Source organism: Heterocephalus glaber, unplaced genomic scaffold, assembly GCF_053883595.1.
Source record: "Heterocephalus glaber isolate CG9 unplaced genomic scaffold, H.glaber_assembly_v1.0 deba00001503, whole genome shotgun sequence".
Classification (NCBI taxonomy): Eukaryota; Metazoa; Chordata; class Mammalia; order Rodentia; family Bathyergidae; genus Heterocephalus; species Heterocephalus glaber.
The window spans coordinates 1,563,227-1,588,632 of NW_028258323.1; the positions used below are offsets into that span (position 1 = coordinate 1,563,227).

General features: G+C 37.6%; 1 pseudogene; it reads left to right on the forward strand.

Annotated features, from left to right (window-relative positions):
* Positions 1-22,254: 22,254 nt before the first annotated feature.
* On the forward strand, positions 22,255-25,406 carry LOC101703605 (polypeptide N-acetylgalactosaminyltransferase 1 pseudogene; annotated as a pseudogene).

The window sequence follows — 25,406 nt, forward strand, 5'->3', positions numbered from 1 at the left end:
TTCTTGTATGCAGCATATTGTTGGATTTTGCTTCTTGAGCCATTCTGCCAGTCAATTTCTTTTGATTGATGAATTGAGACCAATAACATTAATGGTTATAACTGAAATGTATTGACTTGTCACTGCCATGACTTTTTCTTTTTGTTCGGTTCTCCCCCTTTACATTTAATTTCTTGTCATGCCAGATGGGTTCATTCTGCTTTGCTTCCTGGGGTTGTGATCCTCAATGTCTGTTCCTAGGATATTATGCAAAATTCTTTGGAGTGCTGGTTTGGTATTCATGAAGTTCCTAAGGTGCTGTTTGTCATGAAAGTATCTTATTTCTCCTTCCATTTTGAAAGATAGTTTTGCAGGGTACATCAATCTGGGTTGGAAGCTGTTTTCTTTTAGAGTTTGGAATATGTCACTCCAAGCTCTTCTTGCCTTGAAGGTTTGTGTTGAGAAGTCTGCTGTGATTCTGATGGGCTTTACTTTGTATGTGATTTGTTTCTTTTCTCTAACTGCTTGTAGAACTTTGTTCTTCTGTTGAGTTTCTGGAATCTTAACAATTATATGCCTATGTGTAGATTTTTTTTGATCAAGGCTATTTGGGGTCCTATATGTCTCACTTATGTGTATGTCAAGCTCTTTTCCCCTGCTTGGGAAGTTTTCTGCCATTATTTCTGTGAAGAGATTTTTTTATGTCATCTGCACTCTCTCCTGTTTCTTCATTGAGCCCAATCAGTCTTATGTTATTCTTCTTTGCATCATCTAGCAGCTGCTGGATTGATTTCTCATGTTCCCTTATAATTTTGAAGCAATTTTTCTTTTCCTGGTCACTAATTGCAATCTTATCTTCTATATCTGAAATTCTGTCCTCACATTGGCTCATTCTGCTGTGTAGACTTTCAGTGGAGTTTTTCATGTCCTGGAAATCTATTTGCATCTGTTTTATGGATTCCATTTGTTTCTTATGTTGGGATGTCATCATGCTCCTGAGCTCCTCTCTAGATTTATTAATCATGTCTTGCACTAGGGGCACAATTTCTCCTGTTATCTGAGAAATTATTTCTGATTTCATTTTTTCCAGATCCCCTTTTGTTGCCAGTTCAGTGGGTCCAGGTGGTTGAGTATCTGAGGGTTCCATCTCATTTCCATTTGGGGTTGCTGTAGGTGATCTGGAAGTCTGGTTTTGAGACTTATTTATGTGTTTTCTCATTTCGACTGGGGCGGGGGGCTGTTAGCCCCTGCACGGATTACCTCCTCTGAGCTGGGAGAGTTGGGACAGGGGCCGGGAGCAGCGGTAGGGATGATGGCCCAAAAGCCCTTTCCTGTGAGCTGGGAGCAGCGGGAGGGGTGGTGGCCAGGAAGCCCCTTCCTCTGGACCAGGAGCAATGGGATGGCGGCTCAGCAGCCCCTACCTCTGGGCCAGGAGCGGAGGGACAGAAGATGGCCCAAAAGCCCTATCCTCTGGGCTGGGAGCAGTGGGAGGGATGGTGGCCGGGAAGCCCCTTCCTCTGGACCAGGAGCAGTGGGACAGCGGCTCAGAAGCCCCTACCTCTGGGCCGGGAGCAGCGGGACTCAGTCTGGTGTCCTCTGCGTCTTTGTAGTGTGGAACCAGGTGGGCGTACAGAGGAGTGGGGGTGGGGGTCCAGTGGATTGTTGCCAGAGGGTGGGCTGATTCTGCTTGTTTCCCACGACTCGGGACCTCGGTAGGGCGTGCACAGACCTGCCTGTCTGCAGTGGGCTGATTTGGCGTGTCACAAATCTTAAATATGTAAGATACTAAATTATGTCCTCACACTATAGTAGGCTCTAAAGAAATCTCAAACACACATTTTCTCTACAAACTAGCACTTCAATTCATCAGAAATACAACAATGAAAAAAGGGACACATATTTGAGACAAAGGAAGATTTTCAAGGTTCTTCTGAATCACTAGTGATAAAATTGTATTTAGCTTTTTGAAAACCAACTCTAATGTAACTAAAGAACAATGAAAGGGCTGGGGATTTAGCTCAGTGGTTCCTGCACCTGCCACGCAGGTGCAAGGACCCAAGTTCGATGCCCGGTACTAAAAAAAAAAAAAAAGAACAATGAAAAAAAGTACATAGATGTAGCATTTTTGTGAATCAAAAATAATTAAAATATTCAGTGGTTCAGCCCAGGAATAGATAAGATTAGCTTGCCCAGAATACTCGTTGCCTGTCCCATCCTCATCTTCCTGTTTAAATTTCTTTGACAGATTCTCATTCCCTGCATTAAAATTTCAATCTTTTTTACTTGGCCTTCCTTATGACACTTCTCTCAACACTCCCTGCCTGCTTCACAAGCCCAAGGTCCAGAGTTCGATCCCGGTATCAAAAAAAACCCAAAACCAAAACCAAGAAAAACACTCCCACTGTATTTCCAACTACTTCCCTACATAAAACATAGTAGAGCAGTCTATTCAGTGTTTCCTAGGCACACATTCACATTATTTCACCTTTGTGTTTTTGCCCAGTCCCTTCCTAGAGTGTTTTACTACTTCTCCATGGCTGAGGCTGTACCCTTTCTTGAATAGGTAGTTTTATTACTACCTCTTCCCGGAAGCCTTTCTCAACCATCTGTCCACTGAAAGGTCTGTACTTTCACATCCTTGTGGACTGTTCTCTCCCCTGCATCCTCTGGCAAGTATTGTCTGCCCTCCCATTTGCTACTTTGTTCCCCTATCCACTCTTATCAATAAAAATATATTGCTCTCAACTATTAAAGCACAAATTCACAGATAAGTTTGACTTAACTGATGTGTTGTCATTGTACAGTATTACCCTTTACCAAGCCAAAGATTATGTCTACTATTTTTATTCTCATAAACTAGAACCAAAAAGTTCTCAATAAATACTGGTACTAATAAAAAGGAATTTGATGTGATGGTAATTATGGACCTATGGAAAACAGAGACCAGAATGGAATCTTTTAGGAAATTACTAGTTGTAAACAAAAAGTGAGTTTATTTTAGTGAGAACACTCTATTCCTTTCCTCCATTTACCAGATATCATAGTGACTTTCACTTCTTTTGAATAAAATATGGTTATCATCTCCATTTTGGTACATCTTTCAAGACTACATTTAAAAATTATCTAGACTGTGTACTGTGCAAAAAGTATTTTCAAAAGTAGAAGGTTTCAAGGTCCAAAGCGGTAGGGGTAGTGGGAGGGGCAGGGGAAAGGAAAGAAGGGAAAGGAAAAAATGATGAAAAATAGAAAAAATGGAAATAAAGTCTTTGTAAATAGAGAAGAGTGGAGGGTGTGAAAGGAGGGCTAGGAATGGGGAAAAAATAAGAACCAAGATGCATTTTGTAAAGGTACAATTCCCAAAGAGAAATGTAATTGTGCTATATACCTACAATGTACCAATAAAAGAATTTAATTAAAAAAAATAGAAGGTTTCACATTTGAAAACTCAGGGCAGAAAATTATCTCTAGGGATTTTAAGTTCTAGTAAGATTTGAAAAATTTTTCCCTCTAGAAGCCATGTAAAGTCCTTATCTCTGCTAGTCCACGCTGGTTTACTTACACTCCCAAGTTTTCTGATCATTCATAATTCTCGAAATGGACATATTTGAGGATGTATGCCACAATCATTGGAAAAACCCTCTCTACCTGAGAGTAAGAATGCCTTAATTTTTTTCTTTTTTTTTTTTGGTCTGCCTCTGTGTCACTGTGGGCAAGTCCTATTCACCTACATTCTCCTATCAATATCAGTAGTTTTGTTTATTTTGAATGTTGTTTCTTTATTAAAATTATTTCTCCTTTTTAAAAACTTTAATAAGATAACTGTATTAAACCAAAAATCTGCATACCACATAATTTATGAACTTAAAATATGAGATTCAACAGAGCCCAGCACATTGTCAGAGTGGTACAAACAAAACCACAATAAGGCTTATGTCATTTTTGCCGTGCCAAATCAGAACTCCTGGCTATGGTCTCCCAACCACTGCCCCCCTAAACCTAGGTAACCACTGAGCTACTTTCTATCGTCATAGATAGAAAGAATAGGAAATACCCAGAATAGGAAATTTACTTTTTTTTCTTTCAAAATAGATCATGTTCTTTTTATTGCCTAGGTATGATATATTAGATAACAGAAATAACAGACCTGAAAATCTGTACAGAAATACCAATAAAATCAAGGCAGAATACAATGAGATGGAAGCCTGAAATAACCATGACTCAAACATTTATTGGTTGAAATCAAATTACTAAGCACCTATAATGTGTTAGTAATGCCTTGCCTGGAATTCAAAGATTAATAAAACCTGAGAAAAATTCCAAATCTCAAAACACAGTAGATACACTGAGGTAAACAGATTTGGGCCAGCAAACTATGCTGCATGGGGTTTTTTGTTTGTTTGTTTGTTTTTGTTTTGTTTTGTTATTCCTGAGGCAGGGTCTCACTGTGTAGTTCATGCTGGCCATGAACTCACTACAGTAGCCCAGGCTGACCTCCAACTCCAAGTGATCCTCTTGCCTCAGCCTCGAGAGTACTGGGATTACAGGCCTGTGCCACCACGCCCAGTTTGCTGCATGTTTTTGTGAGACTTCTGAGATAAGAATGGTTTTTACAGATAAACATTTGAAATTGATTTGATGACAGAACAGCTGGAATCCTAGTTAAGAGAAATGTTATCTTCCACCAAAAGAATTCCATTCTTCTGATTAGTATATCTCTACTTTTTAAAAAAAATTGTACTCGATTTTCAGTATACTGTATATTTAATTTTGCCAACAAAAATATTGTGGAAATGTATCTTTTCTTTCGTTACATACATATATTCTTTTTTTTTTTTTTTTTTTTTTTTGGTACGGGGGATTGAACTCCGGACCTTGTGCTTGTGAGGCAGGCGCCGGAACCACTGAGCTAAATTCCCCGCCCACATACATATATTCTTAATTTTGCATCTTGGCCTTCAAACTCTAAAATATTTACTCATTGCATACTACAGAAAATAATTTTTTACTGCAAAATGAATAAATAATTAAAATGTGGTAAATGCATTGAAAGAGAATGTAGCTTGAATTCAAGTCATTACGAAAATATTGAGGAGGAACACTTGAATCAGGCTGGGATAACGATTTCAGAAAAGACTTTCAGCAGTAGGTAGCAGTGGACTGAGCCTGAAAAACTAGGTGTCAACAAAACAAGGTGGAGGAGACACTAGTGGTAGTTGGTAGAGGAATTTAAATCACTCATGATTTGGGTCATTGGCGAGAGAGACAGACACCAGTCAGGGATTACATCTGATTAACTTCAACTATTGATAACATCTTCACTTCATGTATCTACCACAGACCTGGTCCCAGTTATAACCAGCTGTCTGATGGTATTTTTAACCTCTTGAAGAGCTCTGTCATTCATATCTCGCACTCTATCTCTAAACTCTTCCTGGTGATACTTATCTCTAAGTATCACACTGCCTTGAACACAGTAGATTTATAAGTTTTGAAATCAAGCAGTGTCAGGTCTTGTATTTCTTTCTGTTTGAAAATTGCTGTGCCTGTAGGTCTTTTGCATTTTCAAATAAAGTTTAAACTCTGCTGTTAATATCTACTCCAAAATCTGCTAAGATTTTGATTGGAAATGAATGGATTCTGCAGATAAATGGAAGTTGAACTTATATATTTTTTTAAAAAGTAAGTTTTGGGCCGGGAATTTAGCTCAGTTGTTCCACTGCCTGCCTTGCAAGTGCAAGGTCTCAAGTTCGATCTCCGGTACCAAAAAATAAATGAATAAATAAACATAAAAAATAAAATAAAAAAGTAAGTCTTTCAACTCATGAACATTTATTAGGGTTTTAATTTCTTGCACCAATGTTTTGTAGTTTTGTGGGGGTTTTTTGTTACCGGAGATTGAACTCGGGTCCTCGCACTTGCGCAGCAGGCGGCAAAACCACTGTGCTAAATCCCTGGCCAAATTTTTTTTATTAATGTTATTATTATTATTTTTTTGGTACCAGGGATCAAACTCGGGTCCTTGCACTTGCGAGGCAAGCAGCAGAACCACTGAGCTAAATCCCCAGCCCTGTTTTGTAGTTTTAAGTATAGAAATCTTCCACATTTTAAAGATTTATCCTTGAATGTCCATGCTTTTTGGTGCTATTATATTTTTTAAAATTTTCAGTTTACAATTATTATTATAGAGAAATATTGATTTTATAGATTAATTGGTTCAACTCAATTTTTGGAGAACATTTTGTGATTGGGAAGGCAACATGGAGAGATAATCATATCATCGGGAAATACTGATAGTTGTATTTCTTCTTTTATAATATGTGTGCCTTTTATTTATTTTTCTTGCCTTATTGCTTTGACCAGGGACTCTAATTCATTGTTTATACATTTGTTGTTGCTGTAATAGTATACATGAAACTGGATCGTTTACAAAGGAAAAAAGTTTATTTTGGCTCACAGTTTTAGAGGCTGGGAAGACCCAGAGCAATGTGTGGCCTCTGCCTGGCTCCTAGTGAGGGGCTCATGGTGGAAGGCAAGTGCAAAAGAGATAAAACATGAGAGATGGACTTGCTTTATAGCAACATGCTTTCATGGTAACTAATACAGTCCCATGAGAGTGGGAACTCATTGATGGAAGAACTCATTAATGCCTTCATGATGGCTCTGTGCATGACATGAATACTTCCCTCAGGCCCTACCTCCCAGCACTGCCACAGTGAGGAATTAAGGTTTCAACACATCAACTTTCAGGGGACACATTCAAACCATAGCTATGCCTAATGAAACAGGATGGTTAATTTTGTGTGTCAAGTTGATTGCATTACCAGCACCCAAATTTAACATTATTTGTGGGTGTGTCTCTGGGGGTTTATTGGGATAAGATTAGCATTTGAATTGGTGGGCTCTAACGTAGATCACCCTTCTCATGTGGTATATCATCCATCTGTTGAGGGTGGAATAGAAGATAAAAGTGGAAGAAAGAGAAAGTCCCTGTTCTTTTCCCTACTTGTCTGCTTGAACTGAAGCATTGGTCTTCTGCCCTGGGATGGAATTCACACCAACTCCCCCTTTGCTGTGTAGGTCTTTAAATTCATACTGTAATCACCCCACTGGTGTCCAGTTTGAAGACGGCAGATTGTGGGACTTGTTGGCCTCCATAATTACATGGACCAACTCTTCATTATCTCTCTCTTTCTCACCAATAGCATGAAGAAAGAGCTCCAACCACCAAGATGTTTCTCGGGATAATCTTGACTAATGCACAGAAGCAGTTAGAGCAAAGATCATTTCTTCCTAATTGTGAAATTTCTGTGCACCATAGACAAAGATCCCGAACCTTCCACTAAGGAAAAATAATTTACACAGAAAACTCCAGAACTGGAATGTCAGACTTTTCAACTGAAACCCTGAAAGTCAAAAGACAATAGACCAATGCCTTTAACATTTGGAGGGTAAATAATCTCCAACACTGTATTTAGAATAAACTTTCAGATATCAATAGGTCTATAGAAGTTGCCCTAAATTGTGGGAGCAGGCTAGGAGGGAAAAGGCCTAAGATCTTCAAATAGAGGGGTCAAGCACACAATTAGGATGAGACAAAACTCAATAATTGTACAAAGAAATTCCAACATGAACCCTGTGTGGCAGGCCTGGAAAGCAACAAGCCTATATTGGAGCAGAACACAAAGCTCTAGTAAGAACATCCTGAAACAGGAAAATTATTTGTTTGCCAAATATTTTCAATTTTATTGAGAAAATATTTTCATTTCTGATAAACAATTTAAGCATATTTAGGTACAAAGAAAACTAGGAAAACAAGCAAAAGAGGGACAATTGTTTACTCTAGAAGAAAATAGCTAAGAAAATTACTATAATCCTAATAAATGACTCAGTGTTGAGTAATTATCCAGTTATAATCATTATAAAGGCTGAATATTGACATAAACAGGAATTATGATATTATATGGAAAAACAAGGGTTTGTGCCTTATGGATGAATCATGGAATGAAAGAATTTAAAATATTTTATTGTGGGGCCGGGGATTTAGCTCAGTGGTTTCACTGCCTGCTGCGCAAGCGCAAGGACCCAAGTTCGATCCCTGGTACCAAAAAAATAAATAAATAAATAAAATATTTTATTGAAAAATTTTAAAAACTACTTACTATATGCTAGGGAGTAAAGGTGTCACAAATACTACCCATTTAACCTGATTCTGGCTCTATAAAGTATTATTATTATTAATTTTATTATTATTATTCTTTTCAGTGCTGGAGATTGAACCCAGGGCCTTTGTTCCCAGAGAACACTTAGCAATACCTAGGACAGTTTTGGTTGTCACAGCAGGGGTTGGAATGTTACTAGGATTTTGTGAATGGAGGCCAGAGATGGCATAAGACAGCTTTCCACAGCAAAGAATTATCTGGCAAAAAATATCAACTTTGTGCTTTGATTAAGAAAAGTTTAAAATGAAAAGAAATCATGAGTGACAGAATGAAGTTAAATCTTAGCAAGTCTTGATGATTTTACTATGTTGCCTTTCAGTGAAGTTAAATCTTAGCAAGTCTTGATGATTTTACTATGTTGCCTTTCAGTGAAGTTAAATCTTAGCAAGTCTTGATGATTTTACTATGTTGCCTTTCAGGGTTATATTTAGAAACATGAAGGCAAATATTAGAAGAAAGAGCTGGAAGAACTGAAAGTAGTTGCCTCTAAGGAGAAATAAACTAGTGAGGGGGGTGAAAGCCAGCAAAAGGTTCTTGTGCTTTTGTGATTTTGTTGTTTTCTGTTGTTCTCTTAAAGGTATTGAAGAACTACTTAAATTACAATATGCTTATTTTTAAATGTTAAAATGTGAATATTCAAATTATTGAATTCAGCTTAATTATCATTTCCCATATTTAAGACTGTTTATTAAAATACAGTTTGTAAAAGATGGCTAGGGCAGGGGATTTAGCTCAGTGGCAACACGTCTGCCTTATAAGCGCAAGATCTGAGTTTGATTCCCGGTGCTGGAAAAAAGGAAAAAAAAAAACAACAAACGATGGCTCTCAGTAAATCTTGTAATGAAGGCAAAGAAGAAAAACATGTTCATGGAGGAAACAGCATATAAAAAGAAATTTGGGACTGGGGATTTAGCTCAGTGGTATCCCCGCCTGCTGTGCAAGCGCAAGGACGAGAGTTCGATCTCCGGTAAAAAAAAAAGAAAGAAAGAAAACTTTTGTTGTGACTGACATCTTGCACATCAAGTTCCGACTTGCAACATGATGAGGCATTTCAGACAGAAAGTCCTGAAGATCCAGATTTGCTACAGAAAGGCATTCTGATCTTATAAGCAAACAACAAAAATTCCTTTACAAGATAATGATAGATTACTAATATATCATTACATATATAGAAACTCATATTACAGGAACAATGAGGTTTTAAAAAAATATTGAAAGCATGGGGTCAGGGATTTAGCTCAGTGGTTCCCCTGCCTGTCTCGCAAGCCAAGGACCCGAGTTCAATCCCCAGTACAAAAAAAAGAGAAAAAAAAATATTGAAAGCAACTAAAATAAGGGTGACACCTTTGTTAAGAACAACTTTTAAGGGCTGGGGATTTAGCTCAGTGGTTCAGGTGCCTGCCTCATAAGCACAAGGTCCCGAGTTCGATCCCTGGTACCAAAAAAAAAAAAAAAAGTGAGCCAGGCATTTAGCTCAGTGGTTCCACTGCCTGCCTCACAAGTGCAGGGACCCAAGTTTGATCCCTGGTACCACAAAAAAAAAAAAAGAACAACTTTTAAATTTATAAATGTAATCTTTCAAAATCCATATAGAAAATGCAAATTTTGATGTACCTTTTTTTTTTTTTTTGGTACCAGGGATGGAACTTGGGTACTTGTGCTTGTGTAGCAGGCAGCGAAACCACTGAGCTAAATCTCCAGCCCAGAAAATGCAAATCTAATTTAGAAAGTCAGCCCTAACACCAGGATCTCCTCCCAGTAACAATTTATCTTTAATGTAACAGGATACTTGAGCGAGAACAGGAAGAGAAACTAAGCTCATATCGCTCCTGCATTACTATACTGGATGAGCAGCCATCTCACGAGTCTTTGTCCTCAGAAAAAGCAAAAGCCATCTTCAAGGATCTTCCCATCTCTATTTCCTTCCCACACATCTTTTTCCCCCTTGGGTGTCTTTCCCTGGTCAATGTCTCTATGTGTGCTCTTTTTTTCTAACTAGGAGATTTAAAATTTCACAAAGATGTCCAAATGTCTACAGTTTTAAGTCTTGGATGTGCTGGTGTCCACATTTACCGCATCCTTCCCAGTCCCTGCAGGATTATTTTTAATAGTATTATCCTCCCAGTGTTTCTTTATGTAAATATATGTAAGTACAGTTATGTATATAAATATGTATATGTAAATGTATTTTCTTATACTTCCCATATACTTTTCTATAACTTGCTTTATTTCACAATATTTTAGAATAAAGTTTAATATATTATTTGAACTTTGGTCATCTTAGAAATACCATTTAAGGGCTGGGGATTTAGCTCAGTGGTTCTGCTGCCTGCCTTGCAAGCACAAGGTCCCGAGTTCAATCCCTGGTACCAAAAAAAAAAAAGAAATACCTTTAAATTTAGAGAGATTATAACTTTAAAATGCTGATTATAATATTTATTTAACAAAATTTATTAAGGTTTCAGTTCTCAGATACACTGAGGAGAAAAAATGATTTTAACTGGGCACATATTTTCTGTGTTTCTTAGGATTTCAAAAAAAATTATTCAGCCAACCCAAAGAAAATAGTACTGTAGTATGTTGTGAAACAAATTCATAGAGACTTCAAGATATACTTTATATATAAGGTCTTAATTTGGCTCAATTTTATATCATTTTCTGTATTTCTAAATAGAAATTAATTATATTTTAAATATAATTTCTCAAAGATATAAATTTCTCATATTTAACAACATATTCCTGATATAGTTAAAGGCTATAAAACAAATGTTGAGATACTAAATAATCACATTTAAATCAGTTTTTTCCAGCAACATCTTAATGGGGCTAAGAGAATTGGGGCTGTATAGTCAGTTAGACCCTCTCCCTAGCTCCTGCAACAGGGGCTCAGTTGGAAACATACTTCTTTTGAGTGGAGCTCAGATGAAATCCTGGTGGGGGAAAGAAAAAAACCCTACAGCATGTGATCTGCACACTCTAAATTACATCAGGATTATCCCTCTCAGGAAAGCCTATCAGTCAAGCAGACCTGTCTTGGAATTGGGAAATCAGAGGCATTGAGACTTCTCTGAGGTTCTGCCCAAACTTCCAGAGATCTGAGCCTATTCAAAAGCCATGGGAAGGTCGCTCTTATGATCAGTGGTCTTGGAATGAATGGTCCTCAGCCCTAATTCAAATTAGTATTGTCTTTGGGGGTGTATGTTAAATTACTTGATCCTGTTCTATCTCAAAAGAGATAAGAAATTACTTTGTCTTTGTGGATTCAAGTTACTTTCCAGATCACAGGAAGATGAACTATAATCAGAGGGCACTGCACTACGTCTGTTTGAATTTTCTGTGATTAAATTAATGATCTTATTTTTTTCATTTTATGAAAAAATAAAACAAAATTTCATAACAAATAATAAGAGAATAACTACATAAGAGAATAATACACTGTGTATCATTATGTTCAAAGTAGTTACTCAGAGTACAAGACACCAAAAAGATTCTTACAAAAAAGACACAGAAAACACAAAACTTTCTTTTCAATGATCTAAGATAAAGTAGTAGTATAAATGAAACAAAATAGCATATATATTAAAATATTTTTGAAACAACAAAATACATAATTTGGGGAAATATTTGAACTTTTCCCTATTTAATATTTATCTCTCTTCTATTTTGCCCTTTATTTGTATATTTATGTATATTTCATGTTTCTCATACAAGAGAAACAATAAGATATTTGAGCTTGTAGGTCTGACTTACTCCACTTAACATTATGTTTTCAAGTTGCATCATTTACCTACAAATGTCTGAAGTTTATTTTTCTTTATGGCCACTGTTATAGCTTGTATCTAGATGTCCCCCTAAAGCCTCATGTGCTCATAGGTGGGGCTTTGTGAGGTGGTTGGATCTAGGGTGTGTGATGCTGTGATTAAGGATGTAGAACCAAATTGGTTTAGCTTAGTTTTGGATGTGGATAATGGAAGGCCCACCCAGTGTGTACAGGTAATGACCAATAGGCTTACATAGGGAAAGATAGAAGGCAGGGTGCTTGCTACTTGCTGCCTCCTGCCTGCTCTGCCATGGACTGTTTCTCCTCTGTGATCCCCATCTGCCATGCCATCCAGCCTTTCTGATCAAATAGCTGTACATGCCTGGGGTTGGGTTCTGCTTAAAGCCAATTGATTATGGACTGAAACCTCTCCCAACTGTGAGCTGAAATAAACCTTTCCTCCTTTAACTTGCAGGTATCAAATATTTTATCTCAGCAATGAGAAAAGTATGGTGTGTTTTCTTTAATTTTGGTACTGGGGATCAAACTCAGGTCCCTGTGCTTGCGAGGCAGCCCTTAGCAATGGGAAAAGTAAGACAGCTGTGTAGTACTCCACTGTGTCTAAGTTCTACATTTTTCTAGCCTATTCATTTGTTGATGGACATATATGCTATTTCCAAGCTCTTGCTATTATAAATTGTGCAGCTCTAAACATGGGCATGAATATATCCCTTTAATATGATGATTTTAAATCTTTTGGGAAGATACTGAGAAAGGAGATAGCTGAATCAATTGAATTTCTATTTTTAGTGTTTTGAGGAATCACCACACTGATTTCCAGAGTGATTGTCCTAGTTTACCTTTCCACCAACAATGTTGAAGAGTTCCTTTTTTCCCATATCTTCACTAGCATTTGTTACTATTAGATTCTTTTGATGATAGCCATTCTTTTAAGTGTAAAATGATATCTCAGTATAGTTTAAATTTGCAGTTCTCTGATGGCAAGCAATGATGAGCATTTTTTTCATGCATTTATTGACCATTTGTACTTCTGAGAAGAGTATATTCATTTCAGTTGCCTATTTTTTCACTGGGTCTTTAATTTTGGAAAGTCTAATTTTTTGAGTTCTTTATATATTCTTGTTTTGCTTAAATTCCTTTATTGGTACATTTTAGGTATACAATACATTTACATTTATCATTGGGTATTTGTACCTGTATATGATGTGTCTTGGTTCTTATTTTTTCTCTATTCCCTGTCCTCCCTTCACCACCTCCACCCTTCCCTACAAAGACTTTGTTCCGATTTTTTTATTTTCTCATAATTTTTCCTTTCCCTTCTTTTCTTTCCCCTTCCCCTCCCACTTCCCCTACCCCTTTGAACCTTTTCTTCCTATTTCAAAGTATCAATCATTTGTTTTAATCATTTTAATCCTTATTTATACTTTAAGTTTCTCATACCAGAGAAACTATTCAGTGTTTACACCTGTGTCCTATTTATTTCACTTAATAGTATGACCTCAACATGCATCCATTTAGCTATAAATGTCTTTAGTTTCTCATTCTTTATGACGGAGTAGTACTCATTTTATAAAAAAAAAAACCCACATCTTCTTTATCCAGTTTCCAATTGATGGGCACTTGGGCTGTTTCCAAGCTTTAGCTATTATGAACTGTGCCACTATTAAACATGGGTGCACATATATCACTATGGTATGATTCTTTTAATTCTCTTGGGAAGATATCCAGCAGGGGAATAGCTGGGTCAAATAGGACCTCTAGCCCTAGTTCATTGAGGTATCTCCATACTGATTTCCACAGTGGTTGCACCAGTCTGCACTCCCACCAACAATGGAGAAGGGTTCCTTTCTGCCCACACCCCCGCCAGCATTTGTTACTGGTTGATTTCTTGATAGCAGCCATTCTTTCTGGGGTGAGGCGGAATCTCAGTGTTGTTTTCATCTGTATCTCTCAGATGACCAGTGATGCTGAACATTTTTTCATGTTTATTTGCTGCCTTTACTTGTTTGTCTGAGAAATGTCTGTTCATTTCAGATGCCATTTTTGAATTGGGTCTTTAAATTTGGGGGGTCTGATTTTTTTTGAAGTTCTTTTTTTTTTTTGGTACTGGGGATCGAACTCGGGACCTTGCGATTGCAAGGCAGGTGCCAGAACCACTGAGCTAAATCCCCAGCCCTTTTTTAAAGTTCTTTATAGATAGTAGTCCTTTGTCTGAGTCTTTATATATTCTTTTTTTTTGGTACCGGGGATCGAACTTGGGTCCTTGAGCTTGCGAGGCAGGTGACAGAACCACTGAGCTAAATCCCTGGCCCTGAGTCTTTATATATTCTTGATGTTAGTCTTCTGTTTCTGAAATACTTGGCAAAAAATTTTCCCCTTCTGTAGGTTGTCTCTTTACTCTGTTGGTGATTTCCATTGCTGTCCAGAAACTTTTTAATTGTTATCTCTTCCTGTTGAATAGTTTTATCAACTAATATATAAAGTTCCTCTTTGTCTCTTTTGATCAGCTTTCGCTTGAAATCAACTTTGTCTGCAAAGAGGATAGCCACTCCTGCTTGTTTTCAGGTTCCCACTGCATTTGATATTGTTTTCCATCTTTTGATTTGTAGCCTATGAATTTCTTTTTGCGTTAAATGTGTTTCTAATACACAACTTTCTGCTGGATTTTGTTTCTTGATCCTTTCTGCTAATCTGTGTCTTTTTATTGACTAATCAATCTATTTGCATTTATAGTTATAATTGATAGGTATTGACCTATTCCTATCATTGTATTATTTTCTAGTTAGATTTGTTTTGTTTTGCTTTCTTTCCCTTCTGCTTAATTCCTAGTCCTACTTGATGTATTAATTTCATTGGACCTTTTGCCATTGTTAGCTTCATTGTCTCTTTCTAGAATACCCTTGAGAATTATTTGGAGTATTAGTTTGGTGGTAGTGAATTTTGGGGTTTTTTTTAAATGGAAGTACTGTATCTTATTTCTTCATCAATTTTGAAAGATAATTTTGCAGGATATAACAGTCTGGGTTGGAAGTTATTTTCTTTATAAACTTGAAACACTTCATTCTAAGGTCTCCTTGCCTTTAAGATTTGTATTGAGAAATCTGTTGTAATTCTGATGAGTTTTCCTTTATTGGTGATTTGTTGTTTCTCTCTGCAGCCTTTGAGATTCTGTTCTTGTGTTGTATTTCTGGTATTTTAATTATTATGTGGCATGGAGTGGTTTTTCTGATCATGGCTGTCATGAGGTTCTACATGCTTCACTTATCTGTGTTAAATTCTTTTTCTATGTCCAAAAAGTTTTCTGTTATTACTTGTGTCAACAGGTTTCTTATGCCCTTTGTACTGACTTCTGATCTTTTACTAATTCCAATTACTCTTATATTAGTCCTCTTTGAATCATCTAGGAGCTGTTGGATCCATTTTTTATGTTCTCTTGTTGATTTTAAGGTATCTAATTAATTGATCATTGACCTTTCCTCTTTCCTCTAGATCTGACACTGTCTTCACATTGGTCATTTCTGCTACCCATACTTTTCATTGTGTTTTTGAGCTCCTAGATTTCTGTTTGGACTTTTCTTATGGACACTCATTCTTTCCTATGTTGGGCATTCATGTTTTGCATTTCTTTCACTCCACTAGCTGTTTAGTAGTGTCTTCTCTAGACTCACTGATCATTTGTTTCATCAGTGTCATTATCTGATTAGTTACATATTTTTATGTTTCCAATTGCCTTATTGAGCTGTTTTACCTCCATTGGTATCCTTTCATACTTATTGTTATCTTTTGTGTAGGTTATGATTTCCTCCCCCTCAATGCCCCTGGTTTTGAGAGAGTTGGGTGTTTTGGGCACATTTTGTTGCCTTGTCTTTTCATGTTTCTGGTTTTGTTTATTTTTTTGTGCTGGAGTTTTCAAATTCTTTGGCCTAGTGCCCTGTTCTCCAGGAGTACGCTACAGTAATCTTTATGACCCCCGGGCAATGCAGGTATTGGCATAGAGATTAAACCAATTGCCAGTCATTACTATCTTACCTTTTCTACTGTAATAAATTCAGAAACAACAATGGCATCAAATATCAATTGGTTTTTGCCAAACCCCAGGGACTACTCATGAACAGCCCTTCACCAAAACAAAGAGGATTATGATTTTAGTGAAGATGATTAGGCTCCCCTTATATTGACCTATAGTAATTCAGACCACTTACTTTTGCTTGATGTTGGCAGCAGTACCAGAGCTCAACATACCACCAGACCTTATGTCTTCTTCTTCAGGACTATCCCCTCTAAAGATTACTTCCACTGAATGTGGCCTCTCACAGCAGAACACAGGCCCTATGATCTTCTTGGTCTGATTCCAGGCCTCCCAGGAGATCCCCAGGGATCGCTATTTAGCCATCACCCTCTCCAGCCCTATCTTCCAAGGCTGTCTCTTACCTGGTCTCTGTGGTAGGGTACCATTTCTCCTCTCCTCCTGGGTGTTGGGCTCTCATTTGATCAGGTTGGTCTGCAGTTGTTACTTCTGTTGCCTTGTGCTGTAGAGAACCTAGAAATGAGGTGGGCTGGGGGAGCAGTTCCTAGGTCCTCTTGGCTGTGAATGGGACCTGGGCAGGCTTCAGCTATGACTGGGGGTAGAACTTGAGATTCCTAGGTACTGCTGGCTTGGAATGGGGCCTAGGCCAGCCCCGGCATCAGCTGGGAGGTAAGGGCATAGTTTCTGGGTCCTCCTGACTGGCAGTGGGGCAAGTGTGTGTCAGTGTTGGCTGCAGGCAAGGTACAAGGTTCCTTGGTTCCTGTTTGAATTCCTTAAGACATATGGATGTACTCTTGTCTGAAGTTAAAAACTGTAGAAAGATAAGATCCAGCCACAAAACACAGAGAGAAAAGATTTCTACATCTGCAAAATAATTAGAAGAAATTCAATGCCTTTTGAAAAACTACTTTAACAAATTAAGAAGGTGGCAAATCCTCCTTCCAACTTTTCAGAGCTTGATTAAACAGTCATGTATTAATTATATACTTGATTAAACAGTCATGTATTAATTATATACATGATTAAAACAGTTATGCATTAATTATATCAGTTTTCTAGTAAAGAAAATTAAATCAAGATTCTTCCATGAAAGTCATGTATTCTCACAAGCATGAAAATAAAAATTGATAAGAAATGGTAAGAATTTGTCAAGATTCAACTGACAATATTTTAATTGAACCAAATTTTCTCATCAGATATTCATTCTTAACAAATTTCTTAGGTTCATACTGGGAATTTGTATCTGTATGTGATATATATTGGTTTTTGTTTATTCCCATTCCCCTTTCCTCCCTTCCACTCCTTTACCCCTCCTTCTTTACAAAAGCTTTGTTTCTGTTTTTGCCTTCTTTTCTAACCATGAACATGTGCTTTATAGTAAAGATGAGGTGTAAGAACTCAAAATTTATAAGCCTCTTTCCAAGCATCTTTGAATAGACTGTCAATTTTTTGAAACATTACTAATTAGATATATCAACTAAGCTGCACACTCTTGTGTGTTATTGCCTTACATTAATAAGTTTCTGGAAATGACTAAAATATCATAAATTATTTATAAATATCTTCAAACACTGAAGTGGCATGTGAATCAAGTTGTTTGGAAAATTGATGTCCAAATAGAAATATATTTATTTATTTATGGATTTTTAAAGAGTGCTACAGATCAAACCCAAGGCCTCATGTGTGTTGTCAAGCACTCTACCAATGAGCTTTACCTCCAGTCCTAAATTTATTTGCTGTTAATATTACTTACTGGGTCCCAAGTGAATTCTCAGGAGCTTCATAGTAAATCTATATGTTTTTTTCTTTGACTTCAAAGGTAGAAGACATATTTCATTGTCATTTTTAAAAATGAAAGTAATGGGGCCAGGGATTTAGCTCAGTGGTTCTGCCGCCTGCCTCACAAGTGCAAGGACCTGAGTTCGATCCCTGATACCAAAAAAATAAAAATAAAAATAAAAATGAAAGTAATGATAAGTATAAAATCCATATAGGAAAGAATAGAAAAGGTAAACCAAAAGTTACTCTCTAGCTCTTTTAAAGTAAAATATACTGACTTTCAAGAAGTAATTTAAAAGTCCAAGGCAAAGTAGCTTGTGCATTTTTGTTTACTTTGTCAGAAGTAGAGTATAAAATTAGTATTATTTTCAAGGAATGGATATCATATTGCTAGTATAAATGAATGCTTTTCAGTGAATGATGACAAAGTAATATGAAAGAGACAAAATCAACCAAACTTTTTGCATATATCCTGTAAACATAAATTCAGAACTTTGGTTTTATCAAAACTGTACAAACTTTAACCCCATTTATGTCTATGTCAAATAACATTTATAGGTTCTTTGTTTTCACTTTCAAAACAGGCCTTTGGTGCCTTACAGTGATTTCATTTTTCTTAGCTTAATCTATAACCAAAATTAAACTAAAATAATCATCCATGTCATCTAAAAAAACCACACCTTTCCAAACAACATCATGGGAAAGGAGAGAGGCAGTGACCTGGCACTGATGACCATCAATCGGAAACTGAGAACTAAACTGATAGGCCCTGGAAGACCAGAAATTTGATAGGAAACTTTCTATAGCAGCTTAGAAACAAATGATACTTTGCATAAAATTTAATCTATTTCCTAGGATTTTTGCATTTTCAATTACATTCATATTTTGATATCATGGTCATAGTTATGGTCTGAACAAGACCATATATTATAATATTTGAGGTATTATAAAGTAAATTAATACTTTGTTTTATGAAAATATTATTGTATTGTTCAAAAACCAAATCATTGTTCTAAAGTAAAATGCACATAAGATCTTGCTGATTTATTTAGACATTCACAGTAAAACTTATTGTCTAAATAACCTGTTCTTCCTACCCTCACTACCCACCAAATATTAACTCTGTACGTGGTACCCCCACCCTGGAGATACTAAAGAACAGAGACTAATGCTTACCTAAATAAACAGTGTCTTTTCCAGCCCCTGCTTCCCATGGCTGCTTTCAGTAAAGGTTAGAAAAACTAAGTACTTGTTTCTTTCCTTTCCTTGCAGTTAGAGGTGAATATATCACATAAATCTGGACAATTTTCAAATGAAGAGGCTACTGGAAAGTGCTTTGGGGAAAACTAAATTTTCTATATAAAAAGAGACTATTGGGCCGGGGATTTAGCTCAGTGGTTTCGCTGCCTGCTGCACAAGCACAAGGACCCGAGTTCAATCCCTGGTACCAAAAAGGGACTATAGCAATCCTCTTACAATGGTAAGAGAAAAGGATGGAGAATTGCAATGACCTTAACTTAGACATTGTTGAGCTATGCCATCATCAGAAGAAGATGCCTACAAGTTCTTCCTTTTGTGACAAAATAGCCCTTTCTGTTTAAGCCTCTTCTTATCAGATACTCTGTTACTTGGGGCCAATAGCTTTTCTAAGGCATTGCCCTCAAAGAGTTCATATGCTACTGAGAAAAACGTAATCATATGCCCCAAGAAGGTAACAGTGCTATAAATACATTGCTTAACATCTTCCATCCCCACATCCCCCTTGCTGCATTCTGAATATCAGAGTCAGGCTGTTTGCTGGAAGGGCGGGCAAGTGATCTCTCCAAGCATCTGTTGGAATTTATACATAAAACTGCTTTTGCTTTTGGTTGAAGGACAGAGAAGGGGTGTGTGTGTGTGTGTGTGTGTGTGTGTGTGTGTGTGTGTATACAGGTGCATGTGTGTGCTTAGATCAGACTAACCTTGCACTATTTTTTTTTTACCTTGCACTATTAATGCAACTAAAATATAGTCCATACCCTAAGCTGAGGAGGACTCTAAAAAATGTGACTTTTGACTGACAAAACAGATTTTTGGCAGACACTTTAACTTTTCATCCAATTCAAGTTGCTGTTGGGGATACTGGGAAGGCTTTCCACTAATAGAAATAGAGAAGAGAAAGGGGGTCATTTGAACAACAATGAAGAAGAGAGAATGCTTACTGAAAGCTGAGTCACTGGAGTATGTTTTCTGATAAAAAGAAAGAAGATTTTGGCCAGGGATTTAGCTCAGTGGTTCCACCACCTGTCTCACAAGTGCAAGGTCCTCACAAGTGCAAGGTCTTCAGTTCAATCCCCGGTACCACCACCACCACCACCCAAAAAAAAAGAAAGATTTTTTTTTTTTTTGATACCAGGGATCAAACTTGGGATCTTGTGCTTGTGAGGCAGGCAGCAGAACCACTGAGCTAAATCCCCAGTCCTAAGAAATAAGATTTTATTCTTTTGGGGGTTTATATTATATAATAGAATAGTTTAGGAACTACTTTGTTGAAAGGCTTAAAAGTCTCTTTTCCCCTGAACACTCAAAGTCTCTGTGTTGATCATTTACCCTTCCCTTTTCTTTCTACAAGAATAAAGAGATTAACAACAAACTAACAAAGACTAACATTTCTTCAAAACAAAATAAAAGGTATATTAAACCACCTAGACTTAAACCCTAACCTTAACTAATGCCCCACAAAGACACACCAAACAGACCTGTGGTCTCGAATGTGTATGAGTGGGACATAGCATAGAGTACCTGAACATCTATGCTTCTTCCAGCAAAGTCATCACCAACAAGAGCCCTTAATTCATTCTGTTCCTAGTAGTATCTGGGTGTTATTATATAACAGGCATTCTTCTAGCAGCTAGGGATACGGCAACCAGTAGAACAGGCAAAATTCCTGTCCTGATGAAACTTACATAAAAAATGATTGTTTTAGTTTCCCAAATTCTTTTTTTTCCATTAAGTTTATTGGTACATTTTAGGTACAATACAGTTACATTCATCATTGGGATCCTGTACCTTTACATGATGTATCTTAGTTCTTATTTTTTCCCCATTCCCCTGCCCTCCCTTCCCTATTTACAAAGACTTTGTTTCCAGCTGGGGATTTAGATCAGTGGTTCCACCGCCTAAGTCCAAGGTCCCAAATTCGATCCCTGGTACGCCCCCCCCCCCAAAAAGTCTAACAACAAAGACTTTGTTTCCATTTTTTTCCTTTTCTCATATTTTTTCTTTTCCCTTTTTTCCTTTCCCCTACCCCTCCCACTTCCCCTACTCCTTTAGACCTTTTCTTCCTATTTCACAATATCAATTATACATTTTGATCCTTATTTACACTTTTAGTTTTTCACACCACAGAAACTATTCGGTACCAAATTCTTTTTGTTTTTTCTCCCCCCTCCCCATACCTGGGCTTGAACTCAGGACCTTGCGCTTGTGAGGCAGGGGTGGCGCCACTGAGCTAAATCCCTGGCCCTAGTTTCCCAAATTCTTTTTTCTTTCTTTTTCTTCTTTTTTTGGTACGGAGATCAAACTCGGGTCCTTGAACTTGCAAGGCAAGCGGCGGAACCACTGAGCTAAATCCCTGGCCCCTAGTTTCCCAAATTCTTAATGACTTATCCTTGCTAATGTAAAGATGTAACAATTTTATATACTTTACTAAATATGCATGAAATTTTTTTTATTAAAAAGGATATCAATACCTGAAAGTGGCTGGTGATAAATTGTACGTTATGTACATTTTACAATGAATTTATAAAATACACCTGAATGCCATAGAGAGATAAATTACTGCCATAAATTACCATGGCCAAGAAAACTGAAATACATTATCCAAGTATAGAAGAATTCTAAACTTGTATTATTTCATAATTGTCCTCAAGTTCTATATTTCCTTTAAGAAAAACTAAAACAAGCAGAGTGCGGTAGCCCATGCTTGTAATCCTAACACTTGGCAGACTGAAGCAGGAAGATTGCAAGTACAAGACCAGCCTGGCCTGCATAGTGAGCTCAAGGCCAGCCTAGGTTACTGGATTTCATAGTAAGACCTTGTCTCATAAAGCAAAAAGAGAAAATTGTAGCTCCATAGTCAAAAGGGTTTGGCTCAACATCAAAAGATTGGCTAATAGGGCGGCCCCGCGGCCCCGCGGCCCCGGGCCGCCGCCCTGAGGGGCCCTGAGCGAGCCGCAGCGGTGCAGCAGGCAGGGCGGCCTGGACTAGCACGCCCAGCCCAGGAGGCCTGGCGCGGAGGCGGGGGCGGCCACGATGGAGGCAGGGCCCGAACCGGGCTCGCCCGCCTGCTCGGGAGCCGCGGGCAGCGGCCGAGGAGGTGATGCGGTGGACAGTGGCCCGCGGGACCGCGCCGCGACCGCGGGGGCTGCCCCAAAGGAGCGCCCGCCGCCGCTGCTGCAGCCGCGGGCACAGCGAGGAGATGTGGGATATGTGGATTGGGAATATGAATTCATTTGAAAAACCCATTTGGGGGTATGAACGTGATTTCTGATGAAACTGGATTGGGATAATTTTCATGATCTTTCTCTCTCTCTCTCTCTCTCTCTCTCTCTCTCTCTCTCTCTCTCTCTCTCTGTGTGTGTGTGTGTGTGTGTGTATGTATGTATTTTAAAATTTTGCATTTGATTTAAAGTGCCATGAGAAAATTTGCATATTGCAAGGTGGTCCTAGCCACCTCCTTGATTTGGGTATTCTTGGGTATGTTCCTGCTGCTTTACTTCAGTGAATGCAACAAATGTGATGACAGAAAGGAGAGAGGACTTCCTGCTGGGATGGTGTAAAACAAAGGTGTATCCAGATAATCTTCCAACAACAAGTGTCGCGATTGTTTTCCACAATGAGGCTTGGAGCACACTTCTTTGAACTGTTCCTAGTGTCATTAATTGCTCACCAAGACACATGGCAGAAGAAATTGTTCTAGTAGATGATGCCAGTGAAAGAGACATTTTGAAAAGACCTCTAGAGAGTTATGTGAAAAAACTAAAAGTGCCAGTTCAAGTAATTCTAATGGAACAGTGTTCTGGATTGATCAGAGCTAGATTAAAAGGAGCTGCTGTCTCCAAAGGTCAAGCTATCACCTTCTTAGATGCTCATTGTGAGTGCACAGTCAGCTGGCTGGAGCCTCTCTTAGCCTGGATCAAACAGGACAGGAGAAGAGTGGTATGTCCTATCATCGATATGATCAGCGATGATACTTTTGAGTATATGGCAGGCTCTGATGTGATGTATGGTGGATTTAATTGGAAACTCAATTTTCGCTGGTATCCTGTTCCCCAAAGAGAAATGTACAGAAGGAAAGCTGATCAAACTCTTTCTGTCAGAACACCTACAATGGCAGGCCTTTTTTCAATAGACAGAGATTACTTTCAGAAAACTGGAAAGTATGATACTGGAATGGATATTTGGGGAGGAGAAAATCTAGACATTTCCTTTAGGACCTGGCAGCGTGGAGGAACTTTGGAAATTGTTACATGCTCACATGATGGACATGTGTTTCGGGAAGCAACACCTTACACATTTCCAGGAGGCACGGGGCAGATCATCAATAAAAATAACAGACGACTTGCAGAAGTGTGGATGAATTCAAGAATTTCTTCTATATAATTTCACCTGGTGTTACAAAGATAGATTATAGAGATATATCATCAAGACTTGGTCTGAGACACAAACTACAATGCAAACCTTTCTCTTGGTACTTTGAGAATATCTACCCTGATTCTCAGATTCCACATCATTATTTCTCACTGCGAGAGATACGAAATGTGGAAACAAATCAGTGTCTAGATAACATGGCTAGAAAAGAGAATGAAAAAGTTGGAATTTTTAGTTGTCATGGTATGGGAGGTAATCAGTTTTTCTCTTATACTGCCAACAAAGAAATTAGAACAGATGACCTTTGCTTGGACGTGTCCAAACTTAATGGCCCCATTACCATACTCAAACGCCACCACCTAAAAAGGCAAACAACTCTGGGCGTATGACCCAGTGAAATTAACCCTGCAGCATGTGAACAGTAATCAGTGCCTGGATAAAGCCACAGAAGAGGATACCCAGGTGCCCAGCATTAGAGACTGCAATGGAAGCTGGTCCCAGCAGTGGCTTCTTCGAAATGTCACCCTTCCAGAAATAAATATTCTGAGACCAAATTTACAAAAAAAAAAAAAAAAAGGGATTGACTGGGCTACCTCAGCATACATTTCTGCCACATTCTTACGTAGCAAAAAAGGAAAAGTGCTTTCTTCCTCTGCAGGATGTAAGGTTTATCAGCCATTAAAACTCAGACTCCTCTAGCTTTTCACTAGCTCTGAACCAGCCTTCCTGTCCAAGGAGGTGAAACTGCATAGTAGTGAGACTGTGCACTCTGATGTTTACAAGATGGAAAGTCTTTCAACAAGAGACATGGGAAAGAATAATCAGACAGCAAAATTTAATCAACAAAATGTCCTTTTTGAAGAACTGCACCTTTTATGGTTTTCTTGCACATCAGTAATTTCTGCTGAATGTGCTGTCATAATGAAGATATTTCCAAGATTTTTTTCCTGATTAGAACTGGTAGTATATTAACTATTGATATACAAATAGGTGAAAAAGAACTGGAACCAGATTCACAATCATGAAAACAACATTTTTACAACAATTTTTAAAAACTACATTAAACAGGGTTTAAAGAAAATTACAACAGAACTATGAGAAGTACAATTTGTTATAGTATAGTATCAAGTTTCTATATAAATTTTATACCTCAGTGGGGGAAAAAACTGATTTCAATGACATTTTGTTTTCATCTGTGATAGTCATGGATGCTTTTATTTTTCTTGGGGTGCAGAAAATGAGCTGGGAAAAAAGCTCTTTGAACATAGTTTTAATTTCTACAATATTTTTTATTTGGTTTGTGGGCTATTGGAATTGTAATTTTTAATTGCCTTCTAAAAATGGAGAATTAAAATGATGGTGTCTGGTCTCAACTGAACAAGTTAAATATTTCAGTTGCTCTTGGGTCAAATGGCTTACAGTCTGTCTCTCCCTTTGCCTCATACACACACGTATGCACACACACACAACCCACAAATTTCTTGCCACATCAACTTCTTAACTTGATTCAACAGGTTATGCTTAATACCCAAGATTCATACTACTGTATTACAGATTTGTTTTCTTAGCAATAAATTTTTAGTTCTTTATGATTCCACTTAACAAAAGGCTTATAGAAGCATTTTATTATTTGGGTATTTGGAGATAATATATTTGATGGTTTTTTGGAAAATCTTTTTCCCTCCATACTCATATGTACTTCATTGTCAAGTGCATACTTAGATTAGATTCTTGAATTGTAATGTTGATCTACTGCTTTTTTAAAAATAAAATTTATCTGAAAATGTTCAATTGGCAGTTTTTACTGAGTTAGCCAAAGAAGTGCAGCTCTTTTTTCATATGATTAGACCTACATTTCTTCCCTAAATTGCATTTAGGTTAAATTGGTTTTATTTTTGTCCGATTTTTAATATTTAGGTATCCATTAAAAGTTGATGTCAGTTAAAGGTAATTTTTACTCTCATAGAAGGAAAAATCTTGTTATGACACT